General features: G+C 36.1%; 1 protein-coding gene and 1 pseudogene across 2 annotated transcripts in view; both read right to left on the bottom strand.

The window, feature by feature from the left end:
- The window catches only part of ADK (adenosine kinase), a 581,524-nt gene that overhangs the window by 245,140 nt on the left and 320,055 nt on the right, over positions 1–16,329 (bottom strand). The window lies entirely within an intron of this gene.
- On the bottom strand, positions 6,572–6,752 carry LOC112305662 (U2 spliceosomal RNA; annotated as a pseudogene).

Here is a 16,329-nt window from a genome sequence, read left to right as displayed (position 1 = left end):
GTTTAAAAGGAATAGCTTCTTTCAGAGACCAAACCTTCTTTTTTCCATATTATAAATCATATGTTTATACTACAGTCATAGGAAAGCTGTTGCCAGATGGAGAAGCTGCCTTACAGTACATTTTCCCCATCCCTCACTACTTCCCATGTCTACTTATTTTAATAAACACTTCAAAATACTCCAGAAAGTGAGAACCATTTCTTTTTTAACAGGGAAGGCTAGAGAACAACTTAAAGATGTTTATCTTTAAAGACTCATATCAGCTATATGAGAAAGAGAAGAAAGGGAAGATGAAGCAGTCTAACTCCCAAGTGTATGTTTATCACAAAACAGACAAACATGCCCATTAAAAGTACAAAACCTCAAGTCAGGATTTACCCTGAGGGAAGAGACCTTTCTTCTTCCTCTTTCACTAAAGGCCCGCTGCTTCCTACCTAATTAATGCTTCAACTTAGCTATATAAAGTGTTAAGCATTTCTAGAATATTGTAGGAAATTAACCAGCACTTGTACATAGGGTTAATTTCTGTGGGGAAATGTGTGTTAAACTCCAAATAACTAAATTACAAATAATCTTTGGGCATTTTACTCGTTTGTTCACACTGGATGGTCTGGCAAAGGACTGATGAAGTGTCAAAGAGATAATCATATTATTACATAGGTAAGTTGCAGATATCTAAAATGGAGAGGCAAATGATAGGTGATATACAACATTCCGATATAGATTTGTCCTCTTTGGATTACCAACATTTGAGTTTCATTCTAAATACTACAATGTATTTAACCAAAAGGGACTACAGCAGAACGAATAAGCTAATAGAACCACAGTGTTTGATGAAAATAATAAATAAAACAGCAATAATAATACTTTTACATTATATACACTTCTTCAAGGTATCCCTCTCTAAGTCTATGCCTTTAATACTACAAATAAATGTATTTCCAAGTATTGATTTATCAGATGCTTTGTTCTCAGGGGTGCCAAGTGGTCTAAGTAGTCTAAAAGTTCTATAACACCATCTTTTTATTCTTTTAAATCACAGCTTCACTGAGATGTAATTCACACACCATACAATGCACTCATTTGAAGAGCACAATTCAGTGATTTTTAGTACATTGACAGAGATGTTCAATCATCACCATCATTAATTTTAGAACACTTTCCTAATCCCTAAGAAAAATCCTATTCCCATCAGCACCCCCCCACCCTGCACCCCACCTCCAATGCACAAATTTTCCAGCCCTGGGAAACTATCATTCTAATTTTTATCTCTATGGATTAACTGTTCTGGACATTTCACATAAACAGAATTATACAATATGTGGCCCTTTGTAAATGGCTTCTTTCGATGTTTATCCTTGTGGCAGCATGTGTCAGTACTTCATCCACTTTACTGCAGAATAATATGCCATTGTACTGATATAGTGAATTTTCCTGATCATCCCTCAGTTGATAGACATTTGTGTCTACATTTTCATTATTATGAATATTGCTGTTATAAACGTTGTTCCTTAGGTCCAGCTTCTTTGGGACTCTCTGAGCCTCCTGGACTTCCTGGAAGTCTATTTCCTTTGCCAGATTGAGGAAATTCTCCATTATTTTTTCAAAAAAGTTTTCAATTTCTTGCTCTTCCTATTCTCTTTCTGGTACCCCTATGATTCAGATGTTGGAACATTTAAAGTTGTCCTGGAGTGGGCTGGTTAGCTCAGTTGGTTAGAGCGTGGTGCTAATAAAGTTGTCTTGGAGGTTCCTAAGCCTCTCTTCATTTTTTTGAATTCTTGTTTCTTCATTCTGCTCTGGTTGAATGTTTATTTCTTCCTTCTGCCCCAAATTGTTGAGTGCTGGTTTCCTTCCCTTCACTATTGGTTCTCTATATATTTTTCTTCGTTGCACTTTGCATAGCCTTCACTTTTTCCTCTATTTTGCAACCATATTCAACCATTTCTGTGAGCACCCTGATTACCAGTGCTTTGAACTCTGCATTTGATAGATTGGCTATATCTTCATCACTTAATTCTATTTTTGGAGCTTTGATCTGTTCTTTCATTTGGGCCATTTTTTTTTTTGTCTCAATGCGCCTATAATGTAGTAAGGGGCAGAGCAACCCACACTGTTGTGTTGTGATGCTGTATGTGGGAGGAGGGGTCCAAGATGGAACAATGCCACTTGCATGCTCTCAGCTGCCTTTCAGTCACTTCCCCCACTTTCCTCCAATTCCCACCAGCAAATTGGGCCCTTATGGTGCTGATTCCCAGGTGGGTGGGTTTGTGTGCATTCTAGGACCCTGTGGGTCTCACCAACAAACTCTCCTGTGAGGCTAGGAGTTTCTTGTGCTGCTGCAACCTCCACAGATTTTTATAGTCAGAGGTTTTGAGGCTTTATTTCTCTGCGTTGGGAACCTGGGTTGCACGGTCTGTCTCTCTCCCCAGTTGTTCCTCCTGGTTTATCTGCATGCAAATGTGGGACCACCTGGTCCACTAGCTGCCAACTCACATGTCCTCTCCACCCTGGCTGCCCATCTCCACCCTTCCTACCTGTCTGAATGAATGTTTCTTCTTTGATTCCTTGGTTGTTGGACTTTCATACAGTTCGATTTTCTGTCAGTTCTGGTTATTTTTTATTTTTAAATTTGTTGTTGTCCTTTTGGTTGTGCGAGGAGGCAAAGTATATGTACCTACACCTCCATCTATTGTTCCAAACATTCTTGTACAAATTTTTGTGAAGACATAGACTTTCAGTTCTCATACACACACACACACACACACACCCAGGAGTGAAAGAAACAGCTGGGTCACATGGTAATGGTGTTCAGTCTTTTGAGTTACTGCTAACATTCCCATCAGCATGTATGCAGGTTCCACTTTCTCTACATCCTTGTCAATACTTGCTATCTGTCTTTTTGATTATAGCCATCCTAGTGAGTGTGAAGCTGAATTTCACTGTGGTTTTGATTTACATTTCTCTGATGGCTAATAATGTTGAGCATCTTTTCAAGTGCTCATTAAGACCTCGGCTTTGTGTATATGTGTATGTAAGCATTTTCTGAGAGTGGATGGGAGGTCTTGAGTTTGTAAAGCTATAAGACTAACAGTTCTGAAATTACAGTTAACTTGTTAACTTTGACATCTTAGCTGAGGAGACACTCACAATGCTAATTTATATTGCAATAAATCTTATCCTTTCGAGAAGACTGGTAGTTCAATAAAGACAGCTCCCACGTTTCTTCAGGTTTGTATTTGCCTCATTAATGAGCAGGATGCACACATTAAGCAGGCTAAGTGAATGACGTGTAAATTAACAAATTTAACATCTGATCTCATATTACCTTCACAAATCTCCCTCTGACATAGATTGGACAGATAGGATTCAATCCCTTTTTGAAAAATGATCACATACAACTATGTATTGATTAGTAAGACCATTACAAAACTCCAAGTTTCCTAATTCCAAATTTAGTACTCAGTCTGCCTTTGCTTGGGCCAAATGTTTTTCATATTCAAATGATCTAAGTTTTAAAATACTCATATCTACAGTGAAGCAATGTCTTTACTTTGGTTTATGAACATGAATAGGTAGTTCAATTATTTCAAACAAACTGAACATACAACTAGATATCATTCCATTAGGATATGGTAAAGCTTAATTAATTTTCTCATTAACTGTGAAACAAGGGATCAATGAAGTCTTTTGTTTCCCTCAAATATAAGAGGCAGAAAACTGCAGAATCACTGTTCACTGATATGAACCCATAATGAGGGCCTGAGTTCCAGTCCCAAATCGACCACTTATAAGTTAGGTAACCTTGAGCAAATTATTTAACCTCTCTGAGCCTTAGTTTTGGCATTTTTCAACATGACTGGATAACAAAATATAACTCAAAGAGCTGTTGAAGGGACAAAATATGCAATATACTATCATGTAGGAAGCATGTATTAAAAATATTTCAGGAAACATTGTTAATGTCTAATGTAAAATCAATTTTCAAATAAAAAAATTCTTTAACCTATACCAAGCCACTAGGATTTATCTCTCAATGTCTTGGTTTGGTGGGAAACTAGGCAACAGAGATGGGAAAGAGATGACTTATACCTTTTCAATTACATATTATTTACATATATTATATTCAAAATAAGGCTATTAAAAAAACCCTAATAACTTTGATACTTGACTATTAAAAGAAGTATCTTGGTATGAGAAAGTTATTTCCATATTTTAAATATTGGGTTGGCCAAAAAGTTCATTTGGGTTTTTTTGTAAGCTGGCTCTAATAGTGGCTAGTTGTCTTTAACTTCATTTAAAACAATATTGTTAGATCGTATTGTGACAGCTGTCATATCAGTGTGCATTTAAAAAAAACTTATCAAAATTGGTGTAGCCATTTTAATATTGAAAATGGAAGAAAGTATGCAATATTTTTGGCATATTATGTTTTATTATTTCAAGAGTGGTAAAAACACAACTGAAATGCAAAAAGAAAGATTTGTGCAGCGTATGGAGAAGGTGTTGGGATTGCCTGAACATGTCGAAAGTGGTTTGCGAAGTTTTGTGCTGGAGATTTCTCGCTGGACAATGCTCCACTGTTGATTCAACTGGTAGACCAGTTGAAGTTGACAGCGATCAAATTGGGACATTAATTGAGAACAATCAACATTATACCACGAAAGAGATAGTCGACATACTCAAAATATCCAAATCAAAAAGTTATTGGTGAAAATGAAAAATTTGTCTTTTATTTTATGGAAAAAAACATATGATCTTTTTAGCCGATCCAACAGATAGAAGAGTTTATATGACCTAGTAACATCAGGTACTAACACCAAACATATGTTTACATGAAATTATGCATATCTATATAGTGAAATTAAATCATGTTGATTTGTAAAGCGAGTTTGTAATTATTTCGATTTAGAACTTTAATTTAAACATTAAACAAACAAAATGGTTTAACTTTAGAGATTTAACTTTATATGATGCCCTTAGTATGTTTACTTAACTTGTATATCACACATTTTATAAACATGAAAACCATATTTGCTATCTTAAGTAAACATTTTTAATATGAAAGCAAACTTTCTTTTGGAAGTCAAGACATTATAATCCATTAATACATCTTTCACAAAAAGAATGAAATCTTCCACTGGTTAGGCTGATAAACTCTTTCCTGTCAAAACTAAGCCTCTTTATCATGATAACCCAGAATAATGGTCGGCTGCTCTAGGCACTTTATCTACTTTACAGATGAAAAATCAGCTCTACTTTCATGGAATTAGATTAATGCCATAACAGGAAATACTTCTGGGGCTGAACTTGCTTCATGCCTTCAAAGCTGCCTGTAAATTTAAAGTACTTCCTGAACTTAAAAGATAAGACAGGAGAAGGAAAAAGAAAAACAGTACAGTGACCCTTTTACTGAAGGAAAATATTGCTTCCTGAAAAAGCTGTTGAAAGCTACTTGCTAAGGGCATTATGCTCTAGAAAGCCTAGGGCAAGTCTGTTTGAGTTGAACATGGGGATTTTAGTCATATATCAGACAGTTGTTACAAATCTGTTCTTTCTATAATCCTTTTTGATAAACTTTAAGTCAGTTCGGTGAAAGCTAAAGTAATAACCTCTCAGCTTTTAGTACATACAAAATTGATCAATATTTTACATATAACATTTTATAAAGGATTACAGTTTAACACATTTGGAGAAAATGCTGACCCCAAGCTCTAGAATTAAATTTTGGTTCAGAATGTATACCAAGGCAGCAAATCCAGTTTATACCTAATTGGCAGTCTAATCAAACAAACAAACAAACAAAAAGGCAATATTTGGAACATATAAAAGAGCTTTTTAAAAGGGGACCATGATATGAAGATGACAATTTTCATACAGAAGACACAAACCAAGGGGAAAAAAAGAATACTGGTTATAGGTATGCATTTGAACATGACCATATGAAATAGAAGAAATATCCAATAGAACAAAATGATTAAATAATCTAAAAGGGAAAGGAGAAAGGAGGAAATGGGGCCCACTAAGGAACACAACAGAAAATCAAGATAATACAATATCTATCAATTTATATATATCTGGCTGCTTACAATATACTCAATACTGTGGAATACACACACACACACACACAGAAATATAAGGTTCTACAAATGCATACGCAACATACATTAAATACTGGGCATTGAGCTAGTTGTTAGAGATAGTAGTTATTAAGACAGGCAAGGACTGACTTTACTTTCTCATCTAGCTAGTATTCTAGGAGGGATTAGACAAGATAATTACCATTTGAGATAACTCCATAAAGGCAACAAGCATGTTTATGAGACAGCTGGGAGTGAGTTAGAGGTATACAATAATAGTTCATGGAAAACCAAGAGAAGCAATTTTAGATAGCCTTGCTGAGAGCATATTCCCAGTTGAAAGCTTAAGGATGTGAATGAGTCAATCACTAACGAACTTGGATCAAGAGCATTCCAGGAAGAAAGGATAAGAATGAAGGACTTGAAAAATAAAAGTACTTGGATGTTGAAAATATGGTCAATGAGGGAGTGAGTGAAATAATATATGACTGGTAAGAGAAAGCCATAAAATATGTAGGGTATTATATATCATTGCATGAAGTTTGGACTTTATTCTAGGAGCAACAGGCAGCTATGCAAGGGATTTAAACAGCAAAGTGCTGTATGCTGACTTGCATTTTAAACTGATAAGAACAGATACTACACTTGATCTTAGCCAACAGGCTGAGAAGTGATCTGAGTTGCATCTTAAAAAGATCACTCTAATTATTCTGTTGAGAATGGCTTGGAAAGAGTTAAAAAGTAAAGTAAGGAGACAAGTTATTGCAGTAGGCCAAGAGTAATAAAATAATGTCTTAAAGTAGAATGGTAATTGCTTGTAAAAAAAGAATAAATGGATTCCAGATATACTTTAAAGCTAGAAACTTCCTAAAGGAAAAGTAATAATCAAGGAGAGTCCAAAAAGGCCTGGGCCAAACCCTACAGTGACACCATATACAGAATGAAGGAGAAACAGGATCGACAGTGCACACCAACACACCTGTTTGCATATAATCAAGTAACCAGCTGAACACTGCATTTGGAGATCAGAAAAGTATAAACTAAAAAAATACATTTGGAAATTATCGCCCTATGAATGGTATTTATAGCCATGACTACAGCTAACATCAACTACGACAATAATGCATGAATAAATGAGAAAATTCAGAATGTATCAAACTTTTAAATTTAATGGCCCAAGTTTCTTCTTAGAATTCTTTACTGAGTAAACATCCTTTTCATTTTTAATATTACTAATGGGTGCATTTGCATTTTTTCTCTTGATGAATCTTTCAGCACTTTGTCTATTTGATTAATCTTATTTAAAAAGCCAGATTTTAGATTTAAGCCTCTGTCTCATTTTCTATTTCACTATTTTCTGTATTTATATTTATCATTTCTCTTCCCTCTTTTTATTTTTAGTGGATACCTTAAGATTTTCTATTTGAAAGTTTTAGTCCATTCAATGGACTTCTTAGTCCATTCAAACTGCTTTAAGAAAAATACCATAGACTGTGTGGCTTCTAAACAACAGAAGTTTACTCCTCACAGTTCTGGAGTCTAGGAAGATCAAGATCAAGTGTTTGCTGAGGGCCTGCTTTTGGCTTCACAGATGCCCATTTTTTGCTGTGTCCTTATGTAGTGGAAGGGGCAAAGACTCTCTCTGGAGTCTCTTTTTTTTTAACAGCACAAATCCCACTTATGAGAGCTCTGCTCTCAAGATCTAATCACCTACCAAAGGCCCCAATTCCAAGTACCAAAACATTGGGAATTAGGTTTCATCATACGAATTTTACAGGGACAGGCTACAGTAGATCGACTTCTACTTAGCAGTTTTACTTCTTCCTTTCTAATGTAGATGCCTTTTATTTTTCTTGCTTAATTTCTATGTTTAGAATGTCTAATGCAATGTAGAACAGAAATTTGCTTAGCTCTAGATCCAAAAGATTTTCCTCCATGTTTTTCTTTTCTTAGTTTACAGTTTGCATTTTACATTTAAAGCTGTGATACCTTTTAATTTGATTTTTGTGTAAGGTGTGAGGTTTGGCCCATGAATGTCCAATTCCTGAAGTGACATTTCGAAAAGGCTATCCTTCCTCCATTGCATTGGTTTTGTACCTCTGTCAAAAATCAGTTGAACATATTTGCATTGGGCCTATGATGATTTTAAACTGTACTTTTTAATTATTTTCTCATATGCATCTTAACTTATCATAATCTACTTCAGTTTCACATAAACTTAATTCCAATAAAATATAGAAAAGTTATTCCTATATAGCTCTATTACCTCCTCCCTCTTGTGCTATTACTATTACACATACTGGGTCTATATGAATGCTACAAACCCAGCAATACATTTTTATAAGTATTACCTTATCTAATTTTATGTCTTTTAGGGAATGGAGGGCAAATATGTATTTATAGAATTTGTTATATTACCCTTCTTATCTAACATTCTGGTTCTAATTCTTCCTGTGGCTTTGGGTTACTATCTACCTCCTTTGTGCTGTTATTGTGATATATGTTACATTCTGATATGTTATAGAACTAACAAGACAATTATATACCTATTGTTGTGTGCACTTGCTTTTAAATGAGTTAATAGACAAAATATGCAATTACACTGTCTTTTACAATTATTTATATAATTACTTTTATTGGTGCTTTTTATTGTATGTAAATTTGAATTATTGTCTAAGGAAGTTTCTTTAGGATTTCTTGTAAGTCAGACCTGTAAGCAATACATTTCCTTGGATTTGTTTGTCTATGAAAGTATTTCACCTTCAGAAGATTATTTGTTAATAATATTTTTTTCTTTCAGCACTTTAAATGTGTCATTCCACTGCTTTTGTCTCCATTGATCGTGATGAAAAATCAGCAAAATATCTTATTAGTGCTCCCTATTATGCGACGACTTATTTTTTCTTTGCTTTCACAATATCCTATTTTTTGTTGTCTTTCAATGCTTTTACTATTTTATGAGGGGGCACCCCCCAAAAACTGTTAATATCTTCTGGAGGGTGGGTCCCTTGTAGTACAGGCTTCCCCCACTAGGTGAGTGTTCTAAGAACCCATCTGTATCAGTGTACTAGATGGTGGTGTTGTGAGAGGCTGCGTTTGGCTTCAGTGAATTGTTTTTTGAAGACTCTTTCAACACATTTGCCCATTTCATGATGGATGATTTATGAGCACACCTGCTCACACCTCACTGACTGTTGCAGGTTTTGACCAAAATGGCAGGACCCCTGTGCTCCACCCTCCTCTGTTCACCCGATCTTGCTCTGAGAGACTTTTATATTTGTTTCTCCAAATGAAAAAAGTCCTCAAACGGAAATGTTTTGTTGATGTGGAAGAGGTAAAACAAAAAAATGGCAGAAGCACTAAAAGGAATCAAAATTGATGAGTTCAAAAACTGTTTTGAACAGTAAAAAAAAGTCTTGATAGGTGTATTGCATCAAATGGAGGGTACTTTGAAGGTGACTGAAGTTTAAACGTGTAAGAATAAATACACAATTTTTTACAAATAAATCCAGTTTTTTCAGGGTCCCCCTTTGTATGTGTTTGCAATTATCTTAGTTGGCATTCTATGAGATTCTGGCATGTGTAGATTAATGTTTTTCATTAATTTGGGAGGTTTTTAGCCTTTATATCTTTAAATATCTTTTAGTCCTTATTTTCAGACATGATAATAATTATAGTATAGAACTACACAAACTATTTCCATTCTCTAACTATGTGATCATAAATAAAATGCTTACTTTTTGTCTCAATTTCCTTACATGTAAAAAGGGATTAATTATACTAATTACATTCCACCTAACTCACTAGATTCCTGTGAGGATCAAATTAAATGCTATCTAGTAAAAATAACACACAAAATATTAAGCAAAACTTTTCCCCCAAGGGTAAAGCCTTTATCTATACGCCTTTGATCTCATTCCTTCCATTAATTATCGTTTTTCATACTGCATCATCAGACTCTGCTGTTCTATCACATATTCTCTAGCCAGTTTACAAACTCAAAAATCTTTTGTGTCTCTAAAAGCAAACCTTCTCTCTCAGCCAACACTCTTTAAGTCTATTTAACCTGCCTACTATTACCATCTCCCCCCTGGCACTGATCCTCCCAAACTCTCTTTTGCATGACTTGCTCACAAATTGTACCGCAAGAAACTCACTGCAGGTGTTTCCCAACACTGAATTGTCTGTTCCCTGTTCAATGAGGAATCCAGTAATCATGCACTGGATACTGGGGGCAATGTCAACTTCCTAAAAAGTTGCTAAATACTTACTCTAGATTTCTGTATTTAACTAACTGCAGACTGGGATCAAATGTCTCCCAGACCACATTTCGCTCTAGTGCTTTTTGTTTTTGTTTTACTTTCACAAGTAGTATATCAAAGTCTATTAGTTCGCTCACTCAGTGATGAACTCTTACCTTTCAGAACCATCCTTCTCCATCTCCTCTCTTGGTTTTAATTTCTTCCTTCATCATTTAGGAATCATTCCCCAAAATGCTGATTTTGGAATTCTTCTTCATATGTTCTTTCTCACTGGTAATCTCAATACTCCATAAACTTTACCAAACCCATCATACAGCTGACTCCCAAATCGTTACCTTTAGCTCTGACTCATTTCCCAAGAACTAGAACTGCATTTTAGATTACCTATGGTATCTCAATGGCACTTCTATTTCAACATGTCCTGAATCAAACTCATTGTGTATCTAGACAATCATTTCTTCCTCTGGAAATGGAGCCATGATTCTCTCAAGTTTTTTGAGATCGTAAGTAATCTCTACCTTGTTTTATTCTGCTGCATACATCTCTTTCCAAAGACTCTTGTATTATCTCCTGATTTTTCACTGGTATCCTGGTTAAAGTTCTTGCACTCTCTTACTTTGACCTAGACTAACATAGCCAGCACAGTTTTGATCATATCACTTTCCTACCTACTCAAAAACTGTCAATAATACTTCATTTCCTTAGCACACCATGATATACCACCCATTTCAAATTTTACCACTAACTTACAGTAATCAATTTTGACAAGTCAATAATTCCCTTAACATACCCAGCAACTGTTAACATCAGTAAATAGTTATTGAATAAATAACTTAATTAAAATATTTGGAGTCAAAATAATTTTAAAAATAAAGCCATTCCCTATATTGTTTATATGATTATATGCTTTTATATAACTATTCTTCTTTTACTAAAACCACTCCATAACCAATGCTATTTTAGTGTTTACATGTTTAATAATATTGGCTGCTGGTTTTACTCTTGGATGAACTTCATTCTAACCTCCTGCTGTTACTGAAAAATGCATTAAAGCAGGTCACGTGGTTTTCCTCGAATGTCAACAAATGATGGCTCAATTAGGCAGATAAGTATCTACAGCCCTCAGCAGAATCTTCAGTCCATTCTCAGCAGTTTAGAAAAGCACTCTGGTTAACATTTGCACTAAGGAAAGGAACACTTGTAATTCTTTAAGCATTTAATTAAATTTTTAAATTCAAGACTGGCTATTGAATGTTTTCAAACACAAACAGTGTGGAAGAAGACTTTCATCATGAATGAGCACTGTAAAATCTGTTGTGTATATAAATTTCTTAATGAAATGAGATTATGACATTTTTGATGCACTGTTTGCAGTTTAAACTCTTACGGATAATCTATTTTGCTAATTTTTCTCATCAACAGAATAAATCTAAGTCAGGTTGCTAATTAATGGGCAGTGTTTCCTTGCATTGAACCAAAAGAGTTCCAACTAAAAGATACAGGAGCTATTGCTGAGTCACCTTGTAGAAAGAAAAAGTCAGGAATGCAAAGTATAAAAGAGAACCAGGAAGCTGGAAAGGCCCAGAGAGGTCAAATGCCTAAATATTTAGTACTCAATTTATTTACTCTTTTCTTCTAAACATACTACCTATCTATTTAGATTTTTCATACCTTAAAGAATTAGAAATAAGAAAACAAGGAGGTTGTTTGAGGATGATACATTACTAGTTCCTGAAGTGATAAAAATTATAAAGTGTCTATATGCATTCAAAATACATAGCAGTTTTGAGCTACTTAAAATAAAAGCAAATAAATGTACCATAGACTAGACCCATATAACAGCCCAATAAATAATATTGTAGATAATGATGTTGAGATATGAAGAAAATCTGAATTATAGTTATAGAAATTAATGAAGAAAGACAATTATGAATTTGAAAAATTTCTATATAGCTACACCTGAAAGAATAAAATTTAAAGAAGGTTCAACGTAATATTTCATGATTCACTGCTGTACTTGACAATTCCGGATAAGTGATATATCACTAAGCAAAGTTTCAATAATAGTAACAGCAGTGCTAAATTTATCCAAATAAAAAAATATTGTCTACAGTCGTTTATCACTGTTGCCAGTACAAGGCTACAATATGAGACACCCCTCAATAACATGGAAATAAGGAATATTAATTAATACTGCCTTTTAGGCAACCATGAAACAGCAAAGTAAGGTGAGATATGCAATATGTCCTGTTTGACCATGTTAATAAATCTAGAGAAAGATTATGTTGAGGTTAGGAGTGGTGATAGTGTTGATAGATCATGAAAGAGGAACAAAGGCAAATGTTAACAGTACCTATTCAAGGAGAGCTCAGGAAGCTTTGGTTGATGGACTTTGACTTTTCAATCTCTATTGATGAGATACATTTATCATATTCAAAAAATAAAAATAAATATATTAAAGATTAATTTATTCAAGTCCCTTTATTTTAATTCCATGTCATCATAGAGACACTATTTAGCTTCCAATGCAAGTTTGTTTATACTTAGAGAAGTGCTGATTAAGCAAATACAATAATTTGGGTTTATGTGATAATTACATTTCCTACTATAAATCGATAAGGTGACTTACTGGTTTTTGCATATCATTCTAACTTGATCTATTGATTGGTCCTTGCCTCCTCTCCTCTTATATCCAACAATCAATCCATCAGAAACTTTTGTGAGACCTGCTTCAAAGTATTTCCAGAATCTGACCCATTTTTAATAACTCCACCACTAGTGTGAGCCAACATTTCACATTGCATGTACTATTGTAACAAGCCTCCTAATTGTTCTCCCTTGCCCAAGTACCATCTATTTCCTATACCAAAGTCACAGTGATTTTAAAATATAATTCAGAGGGCCCTAGTTGGGTAGCTCAGTTGGTTAGAGTATTGTCCCAGTACACCAAGGCTGTGCGTTAGATCCTAGGTCAGGGCACATACAAGAACCAACCAATGAATTCATAAATAAGTGGAACAATAAATTGGTATTTCTCCCTATTAAAAAAGTCAATAAACAAAAAATATAATGCAGAATATGCTACTCCCTTACTGAAACTCTGCAATGCCTATCTCACTTTGGGAATAAATTAAAACCTACATGTCTTATAGATCTGACTCACTGCTGCCTTTCAGAGCTCAACTCCTTCTGTCCTTGCTGTGTGACTCACTGTCCTTTCTGTGTCACAAATACTCCAGACATATTCCCATCTCAAGGCCTATGCACTTGATTTCTCTGCTTGAAATGTGCTTTCTCCAAATAGCTATGTGGCTTTCCCCCTTAGTTCCTTCAGACCTCTTCTCAATGTCACCTTACCAGAAAGTCATTCCAAGTTCTATTTACTGAGAGACAGAAGCAGCTCAGAAAAATGAAAATATAGACAAATGTTCATAGCAGGTTATTTGTAATTGCCTCAAAATAGAAACAAGCTACATGTATTTCAATGAGTGATTTATTCAACAAATTGTGGCAAAACCATACCATGGAATACTATTTATCAATACAAAGGAATGGACAACTGAAACATGCACCAATCTGGTTGACTCTCCAGAGAATTATGCTAAGTTAAAAAAGCCAATCGCAAAAGATGACACACTGTATGATTACATTTATACAACATTCTTGAAATGACAAAAGTATATAAATGCAGGGCAGATTAGTGGTTACCAGAGGTTAAGAGGGGTGGAGGGTTGGGGCAGGAGGGAACAGATGTGGTGGTAAAGGGTGCTGTGGGCTGAAGGTTTGTGGGTCACCCACCCAGGTCCATATTTTGAAGCCCTAATTCCCAATGTGATATTTTTTGGAAGTGGGGTCTTTGTGGTTAATTATGTCATGCAGGCAGAGCCCTCATGAAGGAGACTAGTGTCCTTATAAGAAAATAAAAGAGAGGGCTACCGGTGGGGATGAAGGCATAGGTAGACACACTGCGCCTCCTCACACAACCAAAAAAAGGACAACAACACTTTAAAAACAAAAAACAACCAGAACTGACAGAAAATCGAATTACACGGAAGTCCAACAACCTAGCAGACAAAGAAGAAACAGTCATCCAGACTAGTAGGAGGGGCAGAGATGGGCAGCTAGGCAGAGAGGACTTGCAGCAATCCAGCCGGGCCCAGAGAGATGGCGAATTGTGGAACGAACAGGGCAGGCAGTGCGACAGCTAGCAGACCCCGCGGCCCCACATTCGCACATACATAAACAGGGAGGAACGGAGGGGGAGTGAAACAGACCACGCAACCCAGGGCTCCAGCGCAGGGGAAATAAAGCCTCAAACCTCTGATTGACAACATCTGTGGGGGTTGAGGCAGCAGCAGGAGAAACTCCCAGCCTCACAGGAGAGGAAGTTAGAGAGACCCACAGGGGCCTAGAGCATGCACAAGCCCACGCACTCGAGGGTCCCAATTTCATTGTGGGTAGCGGAGGGAGTGACTGAAATCCAGCAGAGAGTGGAGCAGGCGCCATGGCACCCTCTCAGCCCCTCCCCCACATACATCCTCACAGCGCAACCACCAGCCTTACCCCACCACGGGAAACACCTAAGGCTCTGCCCCTTTACCTAACAGGCGAACCAAGACAAAAAAAAAAAAAAAAAAAAAAGGTCCAAATGAAAGAACAGATCAAAGTTCCAGAAAAAATACAACTAAGCAATGAAGAGATAGCCAACCTATCAGATACACAGTTCAAAACTCTGGTAATCAGGATGCTCACAGAATTGGTTGAATTTCGTCTCAAATTAGATGAAAAAATGAAGGCTATGCTAAGAAAAACAAAGGAAAATGTACAGGGAACCAATAGTGATGCGAAGGAAACTGGGACTCAAATCAATGGTGTGGACCACAAGGAAGAAAGAAACATCCAACCAGAAAAGAATGAAGAAACAAGAATTTGGAAAAATGAGGAAAGGCTTAGGAACCTCCAGGACATCTTGAAACGTTCCAACATCCGAATTATAGGGGTGCCAGAAGGAGAAGAGGAAGAACAAAAAATTGAAAACTTATTGGAACAAATAATGAAGGAGAACTTCCCTAATCTTGCAAAGGAAATTGACTTCCAGGAATTCCAGGAAGCTCAGAGTCCCAAAGAAGCTGGACCTAAGGAGGAACACATCAAGGCACATCATCATTACATTACCCAAGATTAAAGAGAAGGAGAGAATCTTAGAAGCAACAAGAGAAAAGGAGACAGTTACCTACAAAGGAGTTCCCATAAGACTGTCAGCTGATTTCTCAAAAGAGACTTTACAGGCAAGAAGGGGCTGGCAAGAAGTATTCCAAGTCATGAAAGGCAAGGACCTACATACAAGGTTGCTCTATCCAGCAAAGCTTTCATTTAGAATGGAAGGGAAGATAAAGTGCTTCTCAAACAAGGTCAAGTTAAAGGAGTTCATCATCACCAAGCCATTATTATATGAAATGGTAAAGGGATTTATCTAAGAAAAAGAAGATAAAAAATAGGAACAGTAAGAATGACAGCAAACTCACAGTTATTAACAACCACACCTAAAACAAAAACAAAAGCAAACTAAGCCAACAACTAGAACAGGAACAGAACCACAGAAATGGAGATCACATGAAGGGTTATCAACAGGGGAGTGGGAGGGGGAGAGAGGGGGGAAAAGTACAGCGAATAAGTAGTATAAACGGTCGGTAGAAAATAGACAGGGGGAGGGTAAAAACAGTATAGGAAATGTAGAAGCCAAAGAACTTATAAGTATGACCCATGGACATGAACTATAGGGGGGGAATGTGGGAGGGAGGGGGTGGGCAGGATAGAGTGGAGGGAAGGGGGGAAATGGGACAACTAATAGCATAATCAATAAATATATTTTTTAAAAAAGAAAGAAAATAAAAGAGAGATGATCCTTTCTCTCCACCATGTAATGCTATAGCCAGAAGGTGGCCATCTGCAAGCCAGGAAGAGGACCATCATCAGATATCAACCAGGCT

Source organism: Desmodus rotundus, chromosome 4 (genome assembly GCF_022682495.2).
Source record: "Desmodus rotundus isolate HL8 chromosome 4, HLdesRot8A.1, whole genome shotgun sequence".
NCBI lineage: Eukaryota > Metazoa > Chordata > Mammalia > Chiroptera > Phyllostomidae > Desmodus > Desmodus rotundus.
The sequence above is the reverse complement of the archived record's forward strand: the minus strand, read 5'-3'. Positions and strand labels throughout refer to the sequence as shown.